General features: G+C 39.1%; 1 protein-coding gene across 1 annotated transcript in view; it reads left to right on the plus strand.

The window, feature by feature from the left end:
* The window catches only part of LOC109418656 (Kruppel-like factor 2), a 575,512-nt gene that overhangs the window by 409,807 nt on the left and 149,773 nt on the right, over window positions 1-15,932 (plus strand). The window lies entirely within an intron of this gene.

Consider the following 15,932-nt stretch of genomic DNA (forward strand, 5'->3'; position numbering starts at 1 on the left):
GAAAGCTTATACCCGTGGCTTTCATGTACATACGATTTTGCCGTAGTGAATTATTTCCATGTGGGAGAAAAAATCACTTAAAATTTGCACTGCTTCAGAAAGCCGCAATTTGGTTCAAATTTTGATAACCTACCCTATCCTAAAATTCCTCTTCGATTTTCCAAGGAATTCTTTAAGGAATCTTTTTTATGAGTCGTAAGCAATTCTACCAGGGGCTCAACCAGTGTTTTCTCTGGAGATCTCTTTTGGGATTTATTCAAATTTATTTTAAAAAAATCTCTTTGGCATGGGGCACGTTCGGTGTAGTACGAGATTTGTAGTAATGAGCTGAATTTTAGAATGGGAGAAGGTCAATTCTCCGTTTCTCCAATGAAATGGTGCAAAATGCGTGGGTATTATGATTCCTTGCCTAATTTGATTTGAGCAAAACTTTGAATAACTATATTGTTTATGTTGCAAGAAATGGAGAAAACAACAACACTGTTGTCCAAAGTTTTGCTCAATTTGAGACAAGGAATCATGATACCCACGATTTTTGCACCACTCCATTGCAGAAACGGACAATTGACCTTCTCACCATACTAAAATTCAGCTCATTACTTCAAATCGAGTACTTCAACGATTACCCTAGCAATTTATCCAGGAATTTTAGTGGAGATTTCTCTGTAAATTTTCCTACAAGGCTTGCGCCATGGGTCCCCCTGGGGTTCTGCAGGATTTCCTCTACTGGAATACTTCTTGGTATTGCTTTAGAAATTTCTCTTGTGTCTCTTCTGTCTGGAAATTGTCCTAGCGTTTATGCTTAAATTTCTCAAACCTTTTTTACTGGGATTGGCATTTTTTTAAGGAATTGTCCTAGATCCCAGATTTTTTTTTTCAACAATTCCTCCGTAGATTTCTCCGAGCATTTCATCTGAAATTCTAAAAGAGGTCTCTTCAAAGATTTCAACAGGAGCTCGTGCAATGATTCTTTTTGGAGAGATTTATTCAGAAGTTACTCAAGGGATTTGACAATAGAAATACACTAGAACTTCAATGGCGCAGTAGTCACTTTTCCTATTTAATTTGATTAATTACTTTATTTGTAACAATTAATTGTTTTGAAGTGTCCACCTGATAGAGGATCTTTTGTTTTGGTAAACAAAATTTAGGCTGACACAAATTTTGATTTTCTCTAATGTCACCGCCCCCTCGTAACATTTTGGTCGCAATCCGACATTTTAAGGGGGGGCACAAATAAATTATTCAAGTAATTTAAACTTTTTAAAATGAAATTAGAGTCGTCGAGAAAATTTCTTAACAAATCCGATGAGTTTGACGATTTTGCCTAATTGTTTGGGTAATTTTGCATCAAATGCACTTATTATTTATCATCCTCCCCCTTGACGAGTCAACGAGTAAAGTGACAAAAGAAGGAAATGAGATTTGTTCCGGCCTTATTTGACACTTCTAGTATCGCTACTGACGCTATAAGGGCGTGGCAAACTAGATGTTAGTCACACGAACAGTCGCGACAGTGGACTTCTGTGGCTAATTATTCTAATGATTTAACCGGCAGCTCCTCCAGAGGTTTCTACAAAATTTACTTCCGGAATTCCTCCAACAACTCTTGTAGGGTTTCGTCCTGTAATTCCTTGTGAAATTAGTAACTCCCGGTATTTTTTTAGGGATTGCTTCTTGCTTCAAAAATTCAGTAAGGATTCCAATTTGAACAATGATTCAATTTGGCGTCTAAAATTAAAGATCACAGATACAGGGATTTTTTTTTCCTGCAGAAACGTGGATTCGGACCATTGCAAAATGAGTTTAGAGATGTTTTTACAAAGACAAAAATGTGTGTGTGTGTGCCTAAGCCTTTAATTTTAGATACATCGTGTTTAGGATGGCACCTTATCGTCCGAATAATTTCCCACGGTGTACCTACTGCCTACTGTGAGCAACCAACAGAACAACATCAATAACTTCGTAGCCGACTTTGATTCACAATATACCATACAGTACCATAACAGATAGCATACAAGACACATACGTTTTGTCGAACTATTTAAAACGGTCAGTTGAAACAGTTATAATTAATTGTATTGAACAGGATTCACAGTGGATCGTATTAAATCGTCATATTTAGTTAACATTTCTACAAGCAAGTATCAATTTGCATGTTGGGAAGGAAAATCTTCGGTAACAGCGCTCAATACTCTGGTTACAAAATTAGAAAGATTTTTGAAATAAAAGAAATTTCCCTTGCTGCGTTTCTCGACATTGAAGGAGCGTTCGATAACACATTCTACATTTCAATAAAGAATGCTATGACAAAACGTGGTTTTGATAGATGTATTGTTGATTGGATTGGGGATATGTTATCAAAAAGAGAGATATCATCTAACCTTATCTCGTTTATAAACGTTAGAGCAGTGAAAGGGTGTCCTCTAGGAGGCGTGCTATCACCTCTACTGTGGTCTTTAAAAGTCGATGATCTTCTCAGAAAATTGGAAGCAGAGGGCTTCAAAATAATTGGCTTTGCTAATGACATAGTTATATTAGTCCGTGGTTAATATGACTATGTTGTAACTAACAGAATGCAAACTCCCTTAAATTTGGTCTCCTCGTGATGCGAAAAAGAAGGATTGTAACGTAAATCCTTCTAAAACCACGATCGTACTATTCACACGAAGGAGAAAAGTTTCGATCTATAGTATAACATTGAAAGGAATTCATTTTGAACTTTCAAATACAGTCAAGTATCTTGGAATATAGCGATGGGGAGTTCGACTTGAATTTGGTATTACGCTTCTCAGTCATAAATTTTGTGTCGACTACTTTGTTATCTTCGCCTACGTTTCGACCCAAGTTTCATTAGTAAGCCATTCTTCATTACACCAACGAAGCTAGCCATGAAAATGTTTGACAATTCTCAGGTAATTTTGACAGACCACACACATGCACGAAAAAGACGGATCATATATTCTACTTTATCGATCATGTTGGCGTCCTTTTCATGCTCATGTTAAATCTGTCAAAATGACCTCAGAATTGTCAGCCATTTTGAGGTTAGTTTCGTTGGTGTAATAAAGAATAAACAAACCCGGTGTAACCAACTAGTGCCAAAACCCTAGAACCTCCTTTCAAAAAAAAAAACAGCTGATTGAAAAATCAAATTCAACCGTTGAGACATTCCGGTAAAGAGAGATCGATGCCTGTTGTGGAGAGAAATCAACCCTTTAGCTACCGACTTTTTATATTTTGTAAAAAATAATTTTAACTTGTCGCCTTAATATCGAGCCCTGAAGAAGGCCCCCTCCCGGGTCGAAACGTAGGCGAAGATAACAAAGTAGTCGACCCAAAACTTATGACTGAGAAGCTGAAAACCACGTAAAATTTGCAAGCTTGCAGCTTGAGCAGGTAGTTTGTAAAGCTATGAATGCTCTATGAATAAGCAAAAAAAACTTTTGGTAAAAAGTGGGAACTGAAGCCGAAAATGATCCTTTGGATTTATACGGCAATTGTAAGACCTAGAGTTACCTACGCGTCACTGACTGGTGTGGTGGATGAAGGAAGGATTGGCTCTCTTTCAATTACTGGTGCAATGCGAAGTACACCATCTAAAGCGCTAGACACTTTACTTCACTTACTTCCATTGGATATCAATTTGTTCTAGTAGAAGCTGGAAAGAGTGTTTTGAAAGTGAAAAGATCCACAAACCTCTTTGAAGGTGACCTGAAAGGGTATATTAGTCTCCTGAAAACAATCACTATCAATTCGCTTATTCCAAGCAGGGATGATTGGATGAGTAGACGATACAACTTTGAACGTTCTTTTCAAGAGATTAATCCTGGGAGAAATCTGTGGACAAATGGTGGTCCAGAGCTACAACCAGGATCGGTCATGTTTTACACTGATGGTTCGAAATTGAACAGGTGCAGATGCAGGTGTGACTAGCCCAGGAATAAATGTATCAATTCCAATGGGTAAGTGGCCAACTGTTTTTCATGCTGAAATCCAAGCTATTTTAGAAGGCTCTACCCCATTTGGCAAAATGTCGTTTGGCATAATGCAATTTGGCATAATGTCGTTTGGCATAATGCCATTTGGCATACAAGCCATTTGGCATAATGGCCATTTGGCATAACAAATATTATGCACATTCTTACCAAGAAGGCTGTTCTTCGTGTTATACCAAACGGCATTATGCCAAATGGCATTATGTCAAATGGCGTTATGCCAAATGGGGTAGAGCCATTTTAGAATGTAGTAATATTTGCCTACGCAGAAATTATGTCTGATAGCCGAGCAGCTCTAAATGCTCTGAAATCAGCATCGTTCACCTCTAAACATGTTTGGGAATGTATACAATCACTCCAACAATTAGCTTGCCGTAATCAGGTAAAGCTGTTCTGGGTTCCAGGGCACTGTGGTATTGAAAGGAACGAGCAAGCCGATATGCTAGCAAGACTTGGGTCGTCTTATCAATTCATAGGGTCTGCATCATTTTTTGGGATAGCGGGATGTACTTTCAGAATACAGTGTAAAGTTTGGGAACATGTAAAAATAAAATCCAACTGGGAAAATACCACTATAGCGAGGCAGTCAAAACGTTTCATAAAACCGGACATTTCAAAAACTCGCAAAATCCTGGAGCTTTTTAAAAAAGATCTAAGTTTTCTTACTGGCCTGCTAACAGGTCATAATCCGAGCCGGTATCATCTGAAGCTAATTGGAAAACTTCAAGATAATCTTTGTCGCTTTTGTGGCATAGATACAGAAGACTCGGAACATTTATTATTCCGTTGTCCGTCAATTATGGCAAAAAGAATTAGGTTCATTTATTCATTCATTCGAAGTGTTGCACCGTGTTGGGATAACGCTTCCAGTCAATGACTGACGATTACTATACCAATGGTAATACGTCAACTTGACACAGCTAAATGAAAATGGGGCATATGTCACAATAGATCTGTCAACAGGTCGCAGTGACTTAAATACCCATCAAAGAAATAAAAAGAAAAAATGTGGTTATATATTTGAAAAACTAGGGGTGGGTAATGTCTGAGACATAACCGCATTGTTGACGTAGGACAAAGGCTGGAATGAGGTTCCGACTTTTATATATTGAAATGGGCCCTTTAATTTGAAGTCTTAAATCAGCTGATTTTTCGTGTCATTGTTGTCCGACCTTCGTAAATAAATGCATAACGAATTTATCACATAACGTCGGTTTCCTGCAATAGGGGCACAACTCAAAATATGTCATTTTTGAGATTTTGATGGCAAATGATGAAAAACTATGTAAAATTTCATCTCACAAAGACCCGTTCCAAAATTCGATGAGAAACGCGAGATTTGGGCATTTTCACCAATTTTCCGCAGTAAGGGCACAACTCAAAATCAGTCAATTTTTTCAATAGTCGTTGAAAAATAGTTGTCAAAAATTCATGAAACAGATAGTCCTTCAGCCCCTTTCAATGATACAACAATCAAAATTTGTTTACATTTGTCAAATGATGAGAGAAATAAGTGAATTTGCAGGAGGTGCTTCATGATTGCCAATTTTTAAACGCTTATTCTGAAAATTCACATTTTTTGAGTTGTGCCCCTATTGGAGGAAACCGACGATAAAAGGCCTACACAATGTAGGGTATCGGGATGCTTCGTTGGCATAGTCCCCTCGTTCGGTCTATCTCAATGTAAACCAAAAACTCAAACAAACACGCATAACTGGATATCGGAAAAGCTATGCGCCAAACAACTGTAACATTTCGTTTCAATTTTAGCACTTTGGAACAATAAAATTGAATGAAAATGACACTTTGTTTAGCTTTTGTAGACGCCATGTTTCTTCGGCTTAGTGGGTAGTCTATACACATGATCATAAATGGCATGATTCTGGAACATTTCGAATTGACTTTTCAATAACTGAACATTTGATGCGACGGTCAAAGACGCTATTTTGAACTTGTGTATTTGTTTTCAACGAATAATAACTATATTACAAATTGAATGTGGGCCGAATATTGAGGACATTTTTTTCACTATGTACACAAATCTTGGCCCATCAGTAAAGTGACGCCAAAAACAGCGATAAAAAGACGTCAAAAACATTGTTTGCGTAAGAACCTCAAATAACGAACAGGAAGAAAGATTTTGTGTGCGGTGACTGTAAAAATATAACATAATAATAGGGTTGCGTTGTTTTCGTTACTAAATTTAGAAGGAACTTTAGTTAAAGTGATTTATATAAAGTTTTTGAAAATTTGGCTCCGAAAATATAATTTAAAAGTTAAATTGGTGAACAAACAGAGATAATACTTCTGCAGTAATATTGAAAAAAATGAGATAATTAGTGGTTCTAGTGCATGGAAAGCAATAGGCCAACGTTGTATCCACTAATAGGCCAATTTTTGTACCATAGACCAACGTTGCATACCATCACATCGAATCTTTTGAACTTAACTAAGTAAATTCGTGAATATTTACGTTAGTTTACTTTCAATTGGTTAAACATGCATTGCCTAGAGTGTGTAATAGGGTCGACATATTATTTCTAGTGCTATTAATTCATGAGTTATGGTCAAAATTGTCAAGGCGGCTTGCAAATTAGGCCAAGGAATGGTACATATACCCTATGCTGGCAAAATTCAAATCGGCGGAGTGATGTGGTGATTAAAGTTGTTACCTATGTGATCCATTTCACTGAACGCATTCATAAGATGTTAATTAGTTAAACCTTCCGTAACTCGCGCGGTTGGCCATCACTTGAGGGTTGAGTATTATTTTATTTTGAAGATAAATGTTCAACCGTTGTTTGAAAGAATTTTCGTCGAAAGGAAAGAATGATTATAATATTGAAAGGCGTTAAGCCATAGCTTCCCAAACATCATATTGCGATCGCAACAATCATTAAAATAACTAAAATTGCCGCTATGAAATGAACAGATGGAGCCACCGTAGCCATGTGTATTTGACACAACTCAATTGCTGTTAACGAAATTTTAGAAAATTTTGATTGCAGTTTCATGAAATATTCTAGATTCAACAATACGTTGTATAGTTACGCGAACAACAATTAGAGGCCGGCTATACTGTTGCTAAGTTTTCAGTCTGTCGCTTTTAATTATCCGATTCATAACTCTGGAGGAATAATTTTCACTGGTCCTGAAAAGAACCTTTTAAATAACAGGAGATTTCGGCAAGACAATTGAAAATTATCCGCACTGAATGCTGGAAGCCATCGAAAACTGCCATCGCTTACTGCCGTGGATGAGATTCCTGGTTCTTCTTCTTCTTCTTCTTCTTGGCGTAACGTCCTCACTGGGACAAAGCCTGCTTCTCAGCTTAGTGTTCTATGAGCACTTCCAAAGTAATTAACTGAGAGCTTCCTCTGCCAATGACCATTTTGCATGTGCATATCGTGTGGCAGGCACGAAGATACTCTATGCCCAAGGAAGTCAAGGAAATTTCCTTTACGAAAAGATCCTGGACCGACCGGGAATCGAACCCGTTACCCTCAGCATGGTCATGCTGAATACCCGTGCGTTTACCGCCTCGGCTATATGGGCCTTGTTCCATATAGCCTGAGATTCCTGGTTCCAGATTCTAGAGATTCCTGGTTCTATCAGCTAAATAGCCGAGAGTCATCGCAGGATTGGTGCGCAGCTGCGGAGGTGACATCCATTCCCTTTGATTGATTCAACGAAAATGACGGAAGAAAACAGAGGTCACTGCTTTTATTCCCCTTGATTAGCTGATTAGGCTCCTCCCATTTGGCTGGCTTTCCAGTTTATTTCGTTTGCATGACCCGCCCCGAATGCTCCAGACGCATCAAGCAACTAACCAACCGAGAAATGAGCAAACCACCAGCGGGTAACCAAACGATCAACTTTTAAGCGCAAACCGATATTCGGTTCTTCAGATTTGTGCTCTAGAAAATTCTAGGTGTGGCTTCGTCATATATTCACCTTCGAACATTTTCGAAAAATGTTTAAACTTAATTTTAATTAAACAATGTTTCACGCAAAATAGTTCGGATAGAATAATGCGTTGTTAAATTCCGGGTGGAACCATTAGGCCATTAGTGACCGGTTTCATCATTATTGCTGGGCCACCAAGTATTCAATCTTTCACTTCTCAATTGCACCACACTTTTCTCGTTCGATGGAATGAAATTAGCTGATTCACAAACTCTTAAGGAATTATTAACGGTGGTCCTGAACAAGACCGTTTGATTAATTGACGATTTTAGGAACGAAATGGCATGAATTCACCATGTCACGCAATGCGTGTTGGTTTTCTCCGTGCTGAATGATAAACGCCACCGAAAACTGGACCGCCGTGGATTACAATAATGACCAGTTTCACTATTGCTGGCAACGATGCTCTGTATTTTGCTTTTTGGTTGCACTACATCTCGATCGATGTTGGAAATTATCCAATTAACTCTTGAGGAATCATTTTCGATGGTCCTGAAAAGGACCGGTTTGAATAATGGACGATTTTGATGCATTCAAAATGCCATGCAATGCGTGTTGGTTTTCGCTGCGGAGTGCGGAGAATGCTGGACGCCGTCGAAAATTGGCCCACCGCCGCTGCCATGGATGCGATTCCAAGTGCTATCATCAGCACGATATCCGAGAGTAGTCGATGGGTTGTTGTGCTGCTGCCTTGCTGGAGGTGACATCCACCTCCAACCTCCTTGACTGATCCAACGAAAATGACGAAAGAAAACAGAGAACACTGCTTTTATACCCCTAGATTGGCAGATGAAGCTCCTCCCATTCGGCTGGCTTTTCAGTTAATTTCGTTTGCATGACCCGCCCCTTATGCTCCAGACGCATCAAACGATTAATCAACCGAGAAATGAGAAAATTTCCATTGAACGGATAATGTAACCAAAATATTAGATGATTTAGATCATTTTAATTTGGAAAATGTTAGAATTGAAACATTTTTCACGCAAAATGGTCCGGATATGATAATGCGTTGCCAAAGTCCGGGTGGAACAATTAGACGTCATAATTGTTGCTGGCTGAGTCACCAAGCATTCAAAATCATTCACTTTTCGGTTGTACTACACTTTTCCCGTTCGTTGGAATGGAATTATCCGATTCACAGCTCTTGAAAAATCATTTTCGATGGTCCTTAAATTAGGAGGAAAATTAAATGAATTCACTATGCCACTATGCGTGTTTGTTTTCTCCGCACTAAATGCTGAACGCCACCGAAAACTGGCCCGCCGCTTGCTGCCGTGCATGCGATTAATGACCGGCTTTGCTTTTGCTGAGAAACGCCGCTCTGTCCTTGCTTTGCACTAGGTTCACCTTTCTCGATCGAGGGTGGAAATTCATCCAATTAACTCTTGAGAAATCTTTTTCGATGGTCCTGAAAAGAACCGTTTGAATAATGTACGATTTTGATGAATTTACAATGCCACGCAATTCGTGTTGGTTTTCTCCGCGCTCAACGCTAGACGCAATCGAAAACTGGCCCGCCGCTTGCTGTTGTGAATGAGATTCCTGGTGCTATCAGTACGATAGCCAAGTGTCGTCGCTGAGTCGATGTGCCGCTGCCCAGCTCGAGGTGTCACCTCGACGGTGGTCGAAATGGAACTGACGATCAGCTCTCGCATGATCGCATTCCTTCCTGCATCGTAGTTGCCCCCACGATGCGCACCAATCAGAGAGCGTTGGTATACTGAACGAGAAAATTTGTCCGCTACCCATATTTATAGATTTCAGCGATTTCAATGTCTTACTTTAAAACAACTTTTCAACTATTTATCAATGATTTTCAGGTTCACCGAATATTACAAATTGAACGCGGGAGTTTCATCTCTCGGATAACGGGATTTGTTTATCATTTCGTTCAGTGGGAAAGGTACTGTGAGCGTTTAAAATCTTTCACTCAAACGTAACGCTCTTGGTTTCATAAATTTTGAAATGACACCGGGTATAGAAAACAGAGACGTAGTCCTACGTCAAAACGTGTTATTCGATTCGATTGAAAACCAAGACCAACGATACGGAATACGGGATTCAAATTTCGTAACAGACTGAAACAGTCGTTGAAAAATATTAACTTTTACCAGAACGAATGGCACAACTCATACCGAGGAATACATAGTTTCTTGCTGCCTAACTCAACACTTCGCTTCGCTACCGTTCATCATCCCAAAAGGAAAAAAACTCATTTTACTCTTGCATCCTCTGCCGCCACCCGGCAAATGAGATGACTAAATTAAGTTCGACTTTTTTCCTGCTCGATGCAGTCCATCTTGGCGGGCGGTCTCCTATCCGTATACAGTGTGGACCCGATTTTGTCAGCCCCATTTTGCGACGAACGTTTTGCTCTCATTATCTATTGGCCAAGAATTGACCAATTCATTTAAGATCATCATCAAACTCCTGTGGAAAGGCAGAACATAGAGGGATAAAAAGTATGAATACCTGTTTAAATTTTTGAGGGGAGCAAAAAATGTGCTCCGGAAAGGGGCTGACAAAATCGGGTCACTTATGTATTTAGTCATAGACAAGCGAGAAAAACGACATTTTCATTCTTCAGCCTGTACCGACGACGAGAGCTCAAGAGCACAAGGAGACTTCAGGGACCAAAAAGACCTCCACCTTGCATAAGTGGAGTACTTACCGCGGCACTTGTGAGAGACCACTCGAAAGAACTGGCCGCCGCCGCTGTGCGTTGCGTTGATAGAAAGGCCGAACCTATGCGCATGGGGGGCGCATATGGAGCCACCACCGCCACCGAACCGCTCCGAAGACCAGTACCTAGTGGCATAAAAAGCAATAAATGCTAGAGATTGTTCTATTTCATGCAATCGACGAGGCAAACTTATGCAAAAAAGCGCAAGCCGCCCGCTCGCGTAAGTGTAATTTAAATTTTATTCATTTTTATTATTTTACTGCCGCGCCGCCGCCGCCGGCGGGAACTCCAACGACGACGTCGTCATGGATGATATCTTGGCCGACCGAAGGGAGAGAGACCGTCCGTCGATCGTCGTAGTCGGTAGGTATGTGGCCTTGGATGGAATCGAAGCCTTCATTGTTGGAAAGAAGGAGCAAAGAATTGGAGCACCTACGACGGTGCGGTGGTTGCCGCACTTGAGAGTAAATCGGATGCTGTTCGGTGTGGCCTTGAGAGGTGATTTGGGTTTCAAGTGCCCTGTCGGTTCTCAAGTGAACCCAGGTTTGATTGAATTGACGGACTGGGTTAGAATTCTGGTTCTTCATGTAGGTGCAAGGAGAGGTTAATTTTATTGAATCATATCACATCATGTGAATAAGACAGAGTGAGTCATTGTTCTACATTTATTCAAGATTTTCAAACAGTTTCCTGGACTTCAATAAAACTTTCAATCTATAATCCTGTTCAAGGACACAGGTTGAACTTGCTCGAAGTTGCTGCATCCTGCACTTACCCATTGTCAACAAAAGGGTAAGAGCAGGATTTAGCAACTTCGAGCAAATTCAGCCTATGTCGTTGAACAGGACTTATGATTTGCCCTCTTCAAATAATTTGGCAAATTATCACTTTCAGCTGGTATGGACAAATGATGGTTAAAATTTCCAATAATCAATGAAAACCAGTGAATCAAAATTCAACCATCGCGAAACAATAATGACAATGTCGCAACCTGTATTTGTTGCGACAAAACAACCCATGCGACATAAGTTTGTCCCAACTTGAAAATAATGGGATTAACATCGTACACCACGAGTTTAGAGATTTTTAAGCCTTGCATTGCGATTTTCGATCGGTAACTTTGAGTCGGTAAACACTGCAACTCTGGTGAAGCTCTATCATCAAACAGTTTCGACTTTGGGTTAGTAATAATTGATTACACTAGTTTACAAAATAAAACGAAAGTCGTGAACTTCTGTCAACGACCAAAATTTTTTAAGCATAATTTAGCGCTGATTTTGAAACCGTGCTTCAAAAAAATTAAAGTAGAACAGTTTTTGAGTTTTAGCTCAATATTGAGTTTTACAACTTTTTAAAATTAGGAATTTACTAAAATTCAAATATCTTGCGTTTTGTTCAACCAATTTCAAATCTTTTTCCATAAATTAAAAGCTGAATATAATACCATTCGATCATCTGAATGCAGGTTTTGCGTCAGACTGATGAAATTCAAGATATTGGCGAGTTTTGGGAACGATCTCCTTAAATTTTAGCAAATTTTCCAAAAATATATGAAGAAATGTATTTTTTTCAATAAGAAAAAATCAATTTAAAAATTCTTTGTCAACGTTTATTTGACATATCATATGTAGAAGAGTTACAGTAAAAAAATCAGCTCAATCGGATCATTGATTACGGAGAATGAGATGTGTGAATTTAGCGACTTTGCTTAAAAACAGAACAAAAATCGATTTCAAATCATCATCCTTGTATGGAAAGTCGAAAAAATTTCCGCTCTACTATAATTTTTTTCCTTCGCGTTTTCGAACTCAGGGCATGATTCTACACCAAAAACTATCATCAGCTTACCGAGTTCAAAAATGCTGTAAACTAGTGTTATTCACGAGTTGAAAAGTACGCAACAAATTCAGCTTCCGTTTTGTCTGCAACAAAAAATTTCGAGATCATGTTATTATCTGTCACCAGTAGGGATAAAGAGTAATCGTCGCACCTTCTTTGTTGCTTGTTTTGTGCCTCTTTTGTCTGACAATTCTCTTCACTGATGAAAACTTTTGCTGAAATAACACTAGCTTACAGCATTTTTGAACTCGGTAAGCTGATGACCGTTTTTGGTGTAGAATCATGCCCTGAGTTCGAAAACGCGAAGGAAAAAAATTACAGTAGAGCGAAATTTTGTTCGACTTTCCATACAAGATTGACGATTTGAAATCTATTTCTGTTCTATTTTTAAGCAAAGTCGCTCACTTCACACATCTCATTCTCCGTAATCAATGCTCCGATTGAGCAGAATTTTTTACTGTCACTCGCCTACATATGATATGCCAAATAAACGTTGAGAAAGAATTTTTAAATTGTTTTTTCCTTATTGAAAAAAATACATTTCTTCATATATTTTTGGAAAATTTGCTAAAATTTAAGGAGATCGTCCCCAAAACTCGCCAATATCTTGAATTTCATCAATCTGAAGCGAAACCTGCATTCAGATGATCGAATGGTATTATAATCAGCTTTCAATTATAATTCAGCAAAAAAAGATTCAAAATTGGTTGAACAAAACGCGAGATATTTGAATTTTATAAATTCCATATTTTAAAAAGTTGTAAAACTCGATATTGAGCTAAAACTTAAAAATTGTTCTACTTTAAATTTTTTGAAGCACGGTTTCGAAATTAGCGCTAAATTATGCTTCAAAAATTTTGGTCGTTGACAGAAGTTCACGACTTTCGTTTTATTTTGTAAACTAGTGTAATTTTGTAACCCTTCCGTTGCCGAAAGGGCGAGAAAAACCACTCTTTTCGCTATAACATTTTTGTTACTCAATATCTTTCAACCAAATTTTGACACAAGAAGTGTATATCCTACTAAATTGTTGGGGATTTTTGGAATGGCCGCCTGGTTCGGGAATAATTCTTGCAGAGATTCCTCCAGCAATCCCTCCTAGGATTATTCTAGAAACTCCTACTATTATCCCTCCCGGATTTTTTCTAGGCATTTCTCTAGATATTTCTATTGGGATTTTTTTCAGAAATTCTCGGTGAGATTATTCAAGGTAGTCTTCACTGAGATTCTTCCAGGAGTTTTTGGATTCCTCCAGGAATTCCTTCATAGATTTTAGCCGGGGATTTTTCGAGAAATTTCTCATGGGATTCCTCCAAGAACTCGTTTTGGCCAACCTCCAAGAATTCGAGCAGGTATTCCTCAGCAATACCTTCTATGGTTATTTCAGCTATTCTTGCTAGGGCTTCTCCAGCAATTCTAACTGATGTGCTTCCATGAAATATTTCTCATCGGGATTCCTCCTGACATTCTTGGAATTCTTTCGGGCAATCGTCCTGGGATTACCCCAAAAATGTCTCCTGCGATTCCCTCAGGAACTCTTCCATGGATTTCTCCAGAATACCTCTACCGATTCGTCCAGTGATTTCTCTAGGCATTCCACCTGGTACATATTCAAGGAACATCTTTTAGGATTCCTCCAGGCGTTCCTGATAGGATTTCACAAGACGGTCTCTAGTAATACCTACTAGGATTTCTCTAGAAATTCAAACTATGCTATTTCCAGACATTCTTCTAGCGATTCCTCTAGAGATTTCTATAAGGATTCCTTCAGCTGGAATTCTTGTAGAAGGCCAAGAGACTTCTTCAAGAAGGATTTCATGAGAAATTCCTAGAATTATCCATGGATAAAATCTTTGGAGGAATTCCTGGATGAGTCTTTAGGAAATTCCTTGGAAAAATCAGTAGAGACATTTCTGGAAGTATCCTAGAGAGACTGCTCGGAAGAATCCCAGCAAGAATCTCAAGAGAAATCCCTAGAAGGATTCCTACAGGGTGTGAAGAAATAGCATTAAGTTAAAATTCACAAATATAAAGAAATTAAAAAAAAAAGATTCCTGCAGGTATCACAGTGAAAATTTCTGGAGGAGTCCTAGCAGGCATTCCTGAAAGAATCACAGTAGGAATCGCTTGTGGAATCCCAGCTGGAGCTCCTGAAGGAATCTCATGAGAAATATTCGGAGAAATCCCAAGATAAAGTTTCTGGAGGAACTCCTTGAGGAAGCACCGAAGGAACTTCTGAAAGAATCATAGAAAGATTGTCTTGAATCAGCCCAAAAGTTTTCGAAGGGACCTCAGGAGAAATTATTAGAAGAATCCCAAGAAGAATTCCGAGAGGTATTATAGTAAGAGTTTTTGGAAGAGTCCTGGGAGGAATTGCTGGAAGAACCACAGCAAGCACTGCTTGAAGAATTCAATTGGAACTCCTTCAGGAAGGCCAAGAAGTGCTCCTGGAGGAATCCCATGAGAAATTTATAGGGGAATCCTTGTATAAAAATACCCGGAGGAATCATTGGAGGAACTTCTGGAAGAAGAAAAAATCACTGGAGGAATTCTAAGAAGGATTCTGGCATTTTTTTATTGGATAAATTTCAGCAGAAGTTTTGCTAGAAATTGCTGAAGAAAACTATGCAGGACTTTCTAGAAAAACCCCATCAGGCAGAGGCGAGCACAGAAAAGGCGTAAAGGGAGAGGTTTTTGGCATTTTGGGTAAAATGCGGAGGGGCGCCTAGTATATGAAACTGGGGTGAAGACCACCCCTCCCCCCCTTGCGCACGGGCTTGCCATCAGGAATGCCTGGAAGAATCCAAGAAAAAAAATCCTAGAAAAAAAACCTGGATACCTACAGAAATCCCTGGAAGAACTTGTAGAGGTATTCTGGATGAATCTATAGAGAAGGCCCTGAAGAAACCGCAGGAGGAATTTCTGGAAAAATCTTATGAAGATTTCCCGGAAGAAGTCCAGCAAGAATGCCAAGATAAATTCCTATAGGAATCACTACAAGAACTCCTGGAGGTACCTTTGTTCAAATTTCTGGAAGAGGAATTGTTGGAAGATCCACAGGTGAAGTTGGTTGAGGGAACTTTGGAGGAAGGTCAAGACCCAAGCAACACGACTTGTTTCAAAGCCAGTATCAGCAACATCAGTGCAATTTATTCACTGTTCTAATTAAGGACAACACAATTGCTTCTTCTTTGGAACGCAAAAAGCGCAAATTTTAAATCGTTATGCAACATGAGCCAGGGGGAATGATAAAAAAATGAAAAAAATATATTCAGACTCGAACCATGGACACCAGGAGTATTAACGACTCACCTTATATACTACACCAGAAGCTCTGTGAAAGATTTGCAGCTCAATGCACCATAAAAGCTACTGAAGTTACGCGTTACTTCATTGTACCGTCTTTGCCACAAGTTAGAAAGCTGTCAAAATGAAAAGACGCGCAA

Source organism: Aedes albopictus, chromosome 3 (genome assembly GCF_035046485.1).
Source record: "Aedes albopictus strain Foshan chromosome 3, AalbF5, whole genome shotgun sequence".
NCBI classification, from domain to species: domain Eukaryota; kingdom Metazoa; phylum Arthropoda; class Insecta; order Diptera; family Culicidae; genus Aedes; species Aedes albopictus.